General features: G+C 34.2%; 1 protein-coding gene across 1 annotated transcript in view; it reads right to left on the bottom strand.

Moving 5' to 3' along the window:
- Positions 1-632, bottom strand: part of LOC106458330 — a 51,199-nt gene extending 50,567 nt beyond the window's left edge. Inside the window, exon 1 of the mRNA XM_022384912.1 lies at positions 544-632. The gene's annotated coding sequence lies outside the window, so the exon portion shown is untranslated. The remainder of the gene's footprint in view (positions 1-543) is intronic.
- Positions 633-11,097: the final 10,465 nt, after the last annotated feature.

The following is an 11,097-nucleotide window of genomic DNA, read 5'->3' as shown; positions in this document are numbered from 1 at the left end:
GGCCGTCACATTATAACGCCCCCACGGTTGAAAGGGCGAGCATGTTTGGTGTGACGGGTATTCGAAACCGCGACCCTCAGATTGCGAGTCGAGCGCCCTAACCACCTGGCTATGCCGGGCCAAAAGACTAAGGAAGCATTACTTAAAGTTGCTGGTAAAACTAGGATAACACTTCATAAAGTAAAGTTCAGAGTTACATTTTTTTTTCTGCTATTGTTGTTTAGCATTCTATTTCCATTTATTCAAGCATTTATACAAAAAACTACATTACTGCATTTAGCTTTTCACACTAATTAATTCTTTTTGTCACTTTTCCGTTGCGCACATTAAGTTTACTAGATACGAAAAACATCGAGCGGAACATTGAAACATTCGTAACAGAGTAATTAGCTGTTTAGAAAAGTCAAACTGCCCGACAACTTACGGCCAAACTACATTTAACGACCATCGTATGGATTTCATTGAAAGAAAAATGCAAAAATAATTCCAAAACAAGAACCTGTAAGAAAATCATATGACTAACCCTCTTGTCTTTATCCTTACCTTGTTAAAACGTTCCTCACTTTCAGGCTTTTTGAAAATATTTAGAGAAACAAGATCGTCACAGAAATATTTTTCCTGTGCACTTCTGACGTTACGTGCTGAGTACTTTGTTGACAGGTGAAATATCTGTCGTCTCCATGACAACAGTGTATATAATAGCTTTGATGTATACCTGCCTAAAGAGGGCACGACCGTATATTTGCGTCAAATACCAGCTTGTACTAGGCTAGCAACTAATGTAAATATAGAGTGTAATTAGAAATGCCTGCAAAACTTGGCTCTAAACTTTCAGGTACAGTCTCGAATTTCACCAAAACTACTTGAACAAAAGCATATTAAATGATGTAAATCATGCAAAAAACTTCAAACACTGAATCTTAAAGTAGTTTAAAATTGTCTCTAAAATCTCTTTTCATAGACACGATCCACACTGAAAACGAATTATAGTTAAAGTTAGTGCTTTCGATATTTCGGTATCACTGGAACATTAGCGTTCATTATTTAGGTTCAACGTGCACTTAAACAGTTTATTTCAAATACAGAAACTTGTTCCAAAAGTCCTGCATCGTGATTTCAAAATTACGTTGATCCGACGGTTTAGCGTTAATTCTTGAATTTGACGAAATTTAAAATATAGACATTCAGAACTTAGCTACAGTTTTTATTCTCTATTATCATTACTTATGTAAGTAATTAGAATTGTTGAAGATGGAAAATATTAAACAAATAGTTCGTTGTTATTATTTTTACAGAGTAAAATTTCGAATATATATGTTTTAAACATCAGGATTGTTATTTTCTAACAAAATATGGTATGCCAGATTAATTGGTACTCCTACTAAAACGTTCTTAAGTCAGCTACTTCCAAATAAATAGTATCGTACATTGAGTAAACAAAAGAAATCACGTGAGAAAAGAACAAAAATAATAAACGTTTAAAGTGTTGAGCTGCGGATCTTACGGTCCAAGGTTCGAGCCGTGATGTCGCTGAACATACTTTACACTTTCAGCTGAGGGTGTGTTGTAAATGTAACAGGGAATCCCGTTATTCATTTCAAAGAGCCGAACAAGGCTGTTATCGAAGTGGATCCTGCTGAATGATTTCCTTCTTTCTGGTCCCCTGGAACCAAATAACCAAACCTTCTTTCTAGTTAGTAGTTGAAGATAAGAATGCTTTTCGTTGTTAAAAGAAGAAGGTAATTACTATTTTTTAACAACCGAAACCCTTTAAGTAGCTCTGTTACTAAAAACAACACTCTCAAAAACATCTCCTTTAAAGTTATTATATACCAGATAAGAAAAAAAAGATACAAGATTAGTTATTTCTACATTTCCACATAGATAAATGTATACTTAAGTTATTCATGTGCACAAGGACATTAAACTAAATTATTTTACATGCTCATAACCTGGAGTAAAAAGGAAATATGCGAGATATACTTAATATATGATTTACCGGTGACCTTGGTTTAATATAATCAACCAGCGATAAGACTGTAGTTCCAAGCTCAGTATCGGACACAAATTAGAAGTTTTGAGTCTTTACAAAATACATAAATTCGCAGCCTATTAACCAAAAGGAGAATGCAGACTTAGTTGCAAATAAAATAAATTATAAAGTAAAGAAATAACGTTCTGTGGGTTGTGATGTCGCTAGATGATTAAAAGATCAGGAATTTTCAGCGTTTCAGTTTGTTTGTTTGTAATTAAGAACAAAACTACACAATGGGCTATCTGTGTTCTGCCCACCACGAGTATCGAAACCAGGATTCTAGCGTTGTAAGTCCGCAGACATACCGCTCTGCCACTGGGGGGGGGGGAGGGTTCAGTATGATATCGATCACGATTTTCCATTATGATTTCTCAAGACATCAACTGGGGATTCTGGGCACTGTCAATTACAATCGGGGCACGGGACCCGTGTTCCATTGCCGATTGACGATTCTGTCTGTGTTTTTTTTTTTTTAATGTGTACAAATATAAAATCTAATTCTAAGGTGAACGTCGTAACTATCATCATAATCTATATTTATAATGACTTATGGTGGCATGTAGGTGTACCCATGTTGGATCAACACTTTATGGAACGTACCAACAAATTAAGTAATTCTTGAACTTTAAAAAAAAAAAAGATAATACTTTAAATGCTATAAACGTTTTGGAGTATGTGACGATGCTGAGAGCAAAGCTTTGAATCAGATTTGTATATATCATTGCAACTTGATGGAGATTCAAATTCTACAGTAGAAAGATAGTTTTTTTTTGTTGGGTAAATATATATAGTTTAACCTAATTTGAAATTTTAAATATTTAGAAGTATTCTAGGTTTATTGATCATATTTATAAACATTTTTTCAACATTAGAGTCTACAATAGATTAGAGTTTAAAACATTTATATTATCTTGATATAGACTGTGCGAAACATTATTAGGTTTTTTTCTAGCACCGAATTTTCTGAATTGCGCTGGAATTTTAAATAGGTATAGCTGACTATCGGCTGGATTTCGATTATTTCTACTTTTTTATTAACACTTTTGAAGTGTTTGAACATTTAGATTTTAATTTGTTACTTTTTGTTAACTTTATTGAAGTAGTCTGAGCACTTATGTTTCGATTTGTTACTTTTTATCAACACTTTTTGAAGAGGTATGAACAGGTACCTTTCGATTTGTTACTTTTTTATTAATACTTCTAAAGTAGTCTGAAGATTTAGATCTCGATTTGTTACGTTATTATTAACACGTTTGGAGTCGTCTGAATATTTATATTTATAACATATATCTGTTACTATTTATGTCAAAATACGAATATTATCACAATAATTTTGAAAAGTGCGAGTACAAACGTGGATTTATTTTTGTCCTATTGTTTTTGTTAAGATCGTGTTATACTCACACTTTACTTTCCCTTCTTGTGTCCATCAACGTTTGTAGGATTTATTTATTCCTATGAGAGATGTACTCATACCAATATAAACATAACAAATTGATCTTCATTACCAGGATTTGTTTCTTACAGGTAACATATTACTTTCTTCCTTCACCTCTCTTGATTTATTCGTTCTCTCTCACACCTCCTGGTCTTTTTCTCTTCTCTTTCTTTTTCTACTTTCCAATGAACTCCTATTTTTTTTTCTTTTTATTAGATTCCTTTTTCAAACCGACGCCGAATCTGTCCTTTTCTTTCTAACTTTGCATCTGTTTCCCGTATATCGGATTATAACGTTTTGTAATAATAGGGGGTCTTGTAGTCTCCATACCAGCTGAACTTAGAAACGTGGTCACTATGCTCATTCATTCCAATGAATTTCTAATAACTTAGAGTACTGTAAGCTTCTTATTCCTAAGAGGCCAGCTACTTTCTCACATTCTCTCAACTTCAGTCAACGTTACATTACACCTAGCTTCAGTTTCCTTTATCAAACTTTAAAATTTTAGTGATAAAATTTGAGATTCAAATTAAACTTGCCTAAGTATCACATAAGTAACTCTAATTTAATTTCAATATTCGATATTGAGTATTATTATACACGTTTGACGTAAAAATGTAGTACTTCGCAGGAATTACTATTTGAAGCAGTTGTATTTGCATGTAACTGTCTGATATGCTTAAAGCAAGTTAATTTATTTTCTTTGCATTTTGAAGGTCGTGAATAGTTGAATCTTTCAAAACAATATTTCAAAATATCTAAATTAAAGGTAAATCAACTAGAATAATCTACCAAATGACATAAAATATAATTATTTGAACGGTTTCAAACATCTCAAGCAATAAAAACAATAACAACTGCCAAAAATTAGTAATTCATACTTCAGCCAAGAGTGCATAAAGATATGGTACTTGTTTCAATGCAACGCCACACAACGGCGTGACTATCTGCACTCAGCCAGGTATTGAGCTGAGAATGTTAGTGTTATAAACTCTTAAGTTTACCGAAAAGCCTCAGGTGTACGACTCGTCTCACTCGCATGGAATTTACAGTTTACGAAAGAAATAAGTTTATATTATGGCGGAGCAATAGATTTTTCTGTTGTTGTTAGTTTTAAGAATACACTGCAGTTATAAAACTTGTAGTCTGGTAAGATAAATGATATCTCACAACAGCATTAAATGTGACGTAAACTCTGGGAAAACAAAAAATATAGATGTTATACTCTGTTTATTTATTTGTTGTTAAGCGCAAAGCTACACAATGGGTTATCTGTGCTCTGCCCATCACGGGTGTCGAAACCCGGTTTATAGCATTATAAGCCTCCAGACTTACTATTATGCCACTGGAGGGCAGACGTTACAGAGTTTCTGTACTGACGATCGAAGAATGACATAATAAGCAGAGCAACACGGAAAACAAACTCCAATCAGATCAGAGAAATAAGAGAATACATGTAACTAACAAGGTTGAGAACCTCTACTATACATTACAACTGGAGGATCCGAGCAGAAGAAGAAAGAATAATGCTTTCTACAAATACATTTTTGAATCTATTTAATTGAACGAGTATAGCAGTAAGTACTTTTATTTGTTGAATTTAGTGTAAACTACTCAAGGTATTTTCTGCAATAGTTGTCTCTAATTTGGAAGTGATAGGCTTTCAGGAGGCTTTGGTCAATAATCTGATATCGTTCTTCCCTTTTATAAATGCTTTTTACAGTCCATCAACTGTGTGCGGAAGAAGACCTGTTTGCACGACTCAAAAGAAGTCCATGGGAGATGTCAGGGAATGGTTTAGTATGAATTATCGTTTGTACTTGTATTTTGTAGAGAAACTGGCACCTCGACTTTGACGGATCTCTTGTTTGCGGCATCCAGTCCATTAAAAAATAGAATCCCCATGCTATAGCGTATCAACACATTTGCTTGGTGGTATGGAGAGTTAATCTTTGCATTTTTCATACTCTCTAAATGTTTAACTTTCCATTATAGTTGTAACCTGCAACCACCACAAACTCCTTGGAAAAACGTTTGCGACAAGCTCTATACTATATTCGAAATGTCGTTTCACAGACAAGAAGATAATAAATCACTCGGACCTTGTTACTAATACTTAAGTAGACATATGCTTCATCCAATGTGATGTCGTGCTTCCATTATCACGTGCTAGATAATCGGCTGTCCCCCGATTGGATAGCGGTAAGTCTACGGGCTTACACTGCTACATCTCCCCGATACCCCGTGGTGGACACAGCAGACAGCCAAATGTGGCTTTGCTCTGAAGAAAACAAACTGGGCACTAGTCTTGTATCTCTTCCGTAGACCTAAATCTGCATTATTTGTTTACAGTTTCACGGAAGATCTTTATTTTAGCTGCAATGGACCTTACTTCCAGAGTGCGACTGGTAGTCAGTCGATCATGGAGGAACCTGTACTTTTTTTCCCGTTTTGAAACAATGCCTTTCCTTGCTCCACATCTGATGTAAAATTTGATATACCCTTGTACTTGTGACAAACACAGAAGTTTATTATACAAACAACAACAACAAAGTATCTCAAAGATAGCAGAGCTAGGCTAATTGTAGTAAACCTGAAATTAATTTTACTTAAGTGTAAATTACTTGATATATATATATTCAGAATGTTAAATAAATAGAATAAAAAGGAATGAAATATCACAAAATACAGAGAAAATATTGTTGATGGAAATACTATCAAAATTGGTAAAAAAAGGTTTCTCTCACATGCGATTCTTTTTTATTGGAAAGTGTTTATTATAAACAACTTAAGAAACTAGTTGAATTGCTTACATTTGTCTGATTACACGATAGATATGCCTTTTTTTTCTCGCTTTTAATTAAAAAATAAATGAATTCAAAAACAGCAACTTATATGCAAGAAATTTTACGCGCAAATTATAATCAATGAAATTACTAATGTAAAAACGTCGACCCTTGACCTCAAGATCATAGCGTTTTTTTAGCTATTTCTAGTTCACTAGTTTGTCGGGCCTTGGTAAGTTCTAGGAAGTTAACCTTTTTGGGTTACGGATCCATCGTGCACGTGGAAGCTGCTTATCACCAATAAGCTCTTTGGTTAGTGTGTAGAAATTGTGATGTCCAGACTGGAAAGGTTTAATCTATAGCATTGTTCGGTATGGCATTACTTTTTCATAGTTCTTACGTCAGCTTTAAAATAAATCACTTGTCCTTACTGCCTTTGTATAGTGAAATCGTTCTAGCATTAGCTTAATATAGTATCCAGTCTAAATATAGTTAACGCTGCTAAGTTTAAACAATTTTAAAGTTTTTATACGTCAAAAGTTTCATTTGTTGTTTATGAACTCCGGTATTCACCGATATATTTTCACTATTCTTCCTGGGCCTATATTTATTTTATCAAGCATCGATAAGTCTCTCGTGTGCGAAACGCTAATAATCTCCTCGAAGAAAGGAACTCTAAGCGATTGTAATAATTATAATAATGGATATTTTTAGAAAATTCATTGAGTTAAAATGTATACTTTAGTACTGAGCGAACATTCTCGACATTATGCTTATAATCGAAGATAGCCTAAAAAAAGATAGAAGATGTATTGACAGCACGATAAATAATTTCCCATCAACGATTCGATTGGATAAACAACATGAGGTATTCGTGTGACAGTTTAACCATGTACGTGAGCTGAGAAGTTAAATAAAATAGATAGAACCAAACCAGGACTTATGAAACAATGTAGTACTGCCGATTCCTTTTTTTTAATTGGATATTATTCAGAGTTAAAAGAAAAAAAATATATGAAGCTTTTATTGATTTTACAAAAACTTTTGACATTTACGACAGACGGAGAGTTTCCGTAAAGTCTTTGTGAAGGTTCACATCGCTCGCCAACAGAACCACATTCTCGTTGGTCGATAAGAACGCTGTGTTTGAAGTCAACACTTTTGCCGCTTATTTCTCGGTTGAGCATTAAGACAGCCGGCTGTTAGAAAATTCTCCTATGTATTCACCATAAATAGAACTTCAATAACTTACGCAAGTATATTACCTGATGGGGGAAAATGACACCTAACGAAATTTCCATGATTGTTCTTTGGGAGCATTTTGTGGTCATTCCCTGATGTGTTTTATAAGTAAATGAATGAAAATGAACTATCACTAATAAGTAAAACATCCCCAAGTTAAACTTAAAATAATGAATAACTTAATTTATCTAATGTGTTTTTGTTTAAGATAAATATGCCCTTAAGTACACGTTGTAAATATGGCATGTGAAACATAACAGACGTTAACTTCTTACTGAATTTAGAAAATTGAATGTTTCCTGTTAACTATGATTTCTCACACGTACCGTGCAAGTTAATATGTAACATGCAAATAGAGCCGTTTTATACTGTCCTGACTTGATTATTGCGATGGTCTCGCACGCGTTATCAAGGTTCATTCCCCTTTAAAAATTGTGTGCTTCGTGTGTAGGACACGCAATGATTATTTTGTTTTATTTAACACAAGCAAACGTACCCGTTCCCACTGACGGTAAAAGTTTAATTTAATCTATCAATTTAAATTATTTAATGGATTTAAAAAAAAGTTAATTGTGTTGCACTCTTGGTTTCACTCAGAGCCAAAGTCCTTAACTACTTATACCGCCCTCCACGAAAAGTAATTGTTAAGCATTTCAATCACGCTAAGAGCGCTCAACAATAACATACGGTAAATCTACAGTTTTATTCTTTAAGTTACGTCACATTTTGAAATGTGAATGATAGTGTGATTAATTCCTAACAGTTTACTGTAGAATACCCTGCTTGCGAAATAAAATGTGGCACCATCATTATTTGTGTCTGTATGAATGTTGAGCTTTGCCTGCATGCGCAGCTTCCCAAACGGGAGGCAGACAAACGATCGGACAGACACAGACACCACCATTAGCCATATATATAAGATGCTTTGCAGCCTGCATAACATACCTATAACTATTATTGTGGATGCGAAACAATTACCTCATGCAACGGACAAGTGGTAGCACGTCTAAGAGATATCTTGAAAGAACGTGAACCAGCGTTCCGTGGTGGATGAACTGTTATTAAGCGTGCATGAGACAGCTAGCTAGTGATTCAGAAAACAATGAAGGCAAATAATTAAAAAAAGAGACTTAACCAAGTGAAAAAACCCAAATCGAGAAATAACTTGGCGAGGAAAATAAAACAAATCTTAGATTATATAATATTCAAAATTAATTAATAATTATTTTAATTAATATTTACTTCAAAATAAATGAATGGATAAGGTGAAAATATAAGTTTGTTACAGTAGAAAGAAGACGGCAAAAAGTTCACTTGATAATATTTTCTTCCTAGTATATTGGTGGAAACAACATTTGAGAATGAATTAAAATATACGAATGACCAGTACATTGGAAACAAAACTGATTTAGCAAAATAGGATTTTCTATATAGGAGAAAGAATTAACAAATATAATAAGAAGAAAATGAAAGTCAACAAATTTTTGATACAGAATTAACAAATATAATAACAAGAAACTGAAAGTCAACATTTTGGATACTGGCTTAAGGCAACAAAATATACACAACCAAGAAGAGATATATTAGTAAATCATGGATCACTTAGATTTGGACATGAGTAAGAGAGAGGTAAGAAAAGAGAATATTTTTCAAGATGTCGTGCAGAGGAAAAGGTGGCAAGTGCTCCTGTAAAGATGGAGCAAAACGTCACCATATGGTGCTGAGAGACAATATCCAGGGGATCACGAAGCCTGCCATTAGACGGTTAGCTCGAAGAGACGGTGTGAAGCGCATCTCTGGTCTCATCCACGAAGAAACAGGAGGGGTTTTGTAGGTTTTCTTGGAAAATGTAGTCCGTGATGCTGTTACCTACACAGAGCACGCCAAAAGAAAGACTGTGACCGCCATGGATATAGTGTATGCTCTGAAACGACAGGACCACACTCTGTAAGGTTACGGAAGTTAAATGTCCACGTTTATACTTTGATTACTTTTTCAACTAACTAATATCAGCCTGGAAGAGGATTTTTAAAGGATAACGACTTTTAGAAATTAAGAAATACGGAAAAGGTGCCAAGTCCATGGTTATATTCTTTAGAACTAAATGCACTGTTCTGTTTTCTGGTAAATTGTGTGACAAGAAGAAAATGAAGTTGGGTTTGAACGTTGTCGTTGCTGGCAAGATACGAAAAAACTCTAGAACCTTACGAGAAAAGTGGTTAGAATACCTTGTGAACAAGAAAAATGGTTAGAATACCTTGTGAACAAGAAAAGTAGTTAGAATACCTTGTGAACGAGAAAAGTGGTTAGAATACCTTGTGAACGAGAAAAGTAGTTAGAATACCTTGTGAACAAGAAAAGTGGTTAGAATACCTTGTGAACAAGAAAAATGGTTAGAATACCTTGTGAACAAGAAAAATGGTTAGAATACCTTGTGAACAAGAAAAATTGTTAGAATACCTTGTGAACAAGAAAAATGGTTAGAATACCTTGTGAACAAGAAAAGTAGTTAGAATACCTTGTGAACAAGAAAAGTGGTTAGAATACCTTGTGAACGAGAAAAGTGGTTAGTATATCTTGTGAACAAGAAAAGTGGTTAGAATACCTTGTGAACGAGAAAAGTGGTTAATATATCTTGTGAACAAGAAAAGTGGTTAGAATACCTTGTGAACGAGAAAAGCAGTTAGAATACCTTGTGAACAAGAAAAGCAGTTAGAATATCTTGTGAACGAGAAAAGTGGTTAGAATACCTTGTGAACAAGAAAAGTGGTTAGAATACCTTGTGAACAAGAAAAGTGGTTAGAATACCTTGTGAACAAGAAAAGTGGTTAGAATACCTTGTGAACGAGAAAAGCAGTTAGAATAATTGCAGAGAATACGATGGAGAGACGTAGCGAGAAGTAGAACACAAATAATACGGTGGAGAGACGTGGTAAGAAGTAGATGAATACAGAGAATACGGTGGAGAGATGTGACAAGAAGTAGAAGACAGAGAATACGATGGAGAGACGTGATAGACAGGGATATGAGGAAGTTCTGTCCAACGAGAAATGAGGCACAAGGCCATAATCTATGAAGAAGGAAGGCTGATCTTATATCAAAATGGGATTATAGTCGGCGGAGAAAGGAGGATATGTATGACTTTTATATAATGTCTGAAGTTTAAGTTACATCAAATGATTCTAATAAATAGCCAGAAAGATCATTTGTTTCAATTAGTAACCAAATTAAGTTCATGCGGTTTTTCTAATAAAAATTTATTTGTATGACTGGAGTAATTTCATAGTGCCGATTGCTTTTACCTTGAAAACATTTATGTCTCACATGTCAATTCTACACAGAGGGCAGTAAAGTTTGTTTGTTTGTTGTTAAGGGCAAAGCTACACAATGAGTTATCTGTGCTATGCCTACCATGGGTATTGAAACACGGTTTTAATAATCTGAAACCCAGACTTACTGCTGAGCCACTGGGGAGCTAAAGACTTGACGAGAAATCACTGTATTTTTAACCACACAGTATTCCTCTAAATGAAATTAATCTAATCTAATTAATGAAATTTAAAAAATTCCACTAAGGTGACAGCTGCAACTGTACA

The sequence above is a fragment of the Limulus polyphemus genome, unplaced genomic scaffold (assembly GCF_000517525.1).
Source record: "Limulus polyphemus unplaced genomic scaffold, Limulus_polyphemus-2.1.2 Scaffold22, whole genome shotgun sequence".
NCBI lineage: Eukaryota > Metazoa > Arthropoda > Merostomata > Xiphosura > Limulidae > Limulus > Limulus polyphemus.
This window is presented reverse-complemented; position numbering and strand designations above follow the sequence as displayed.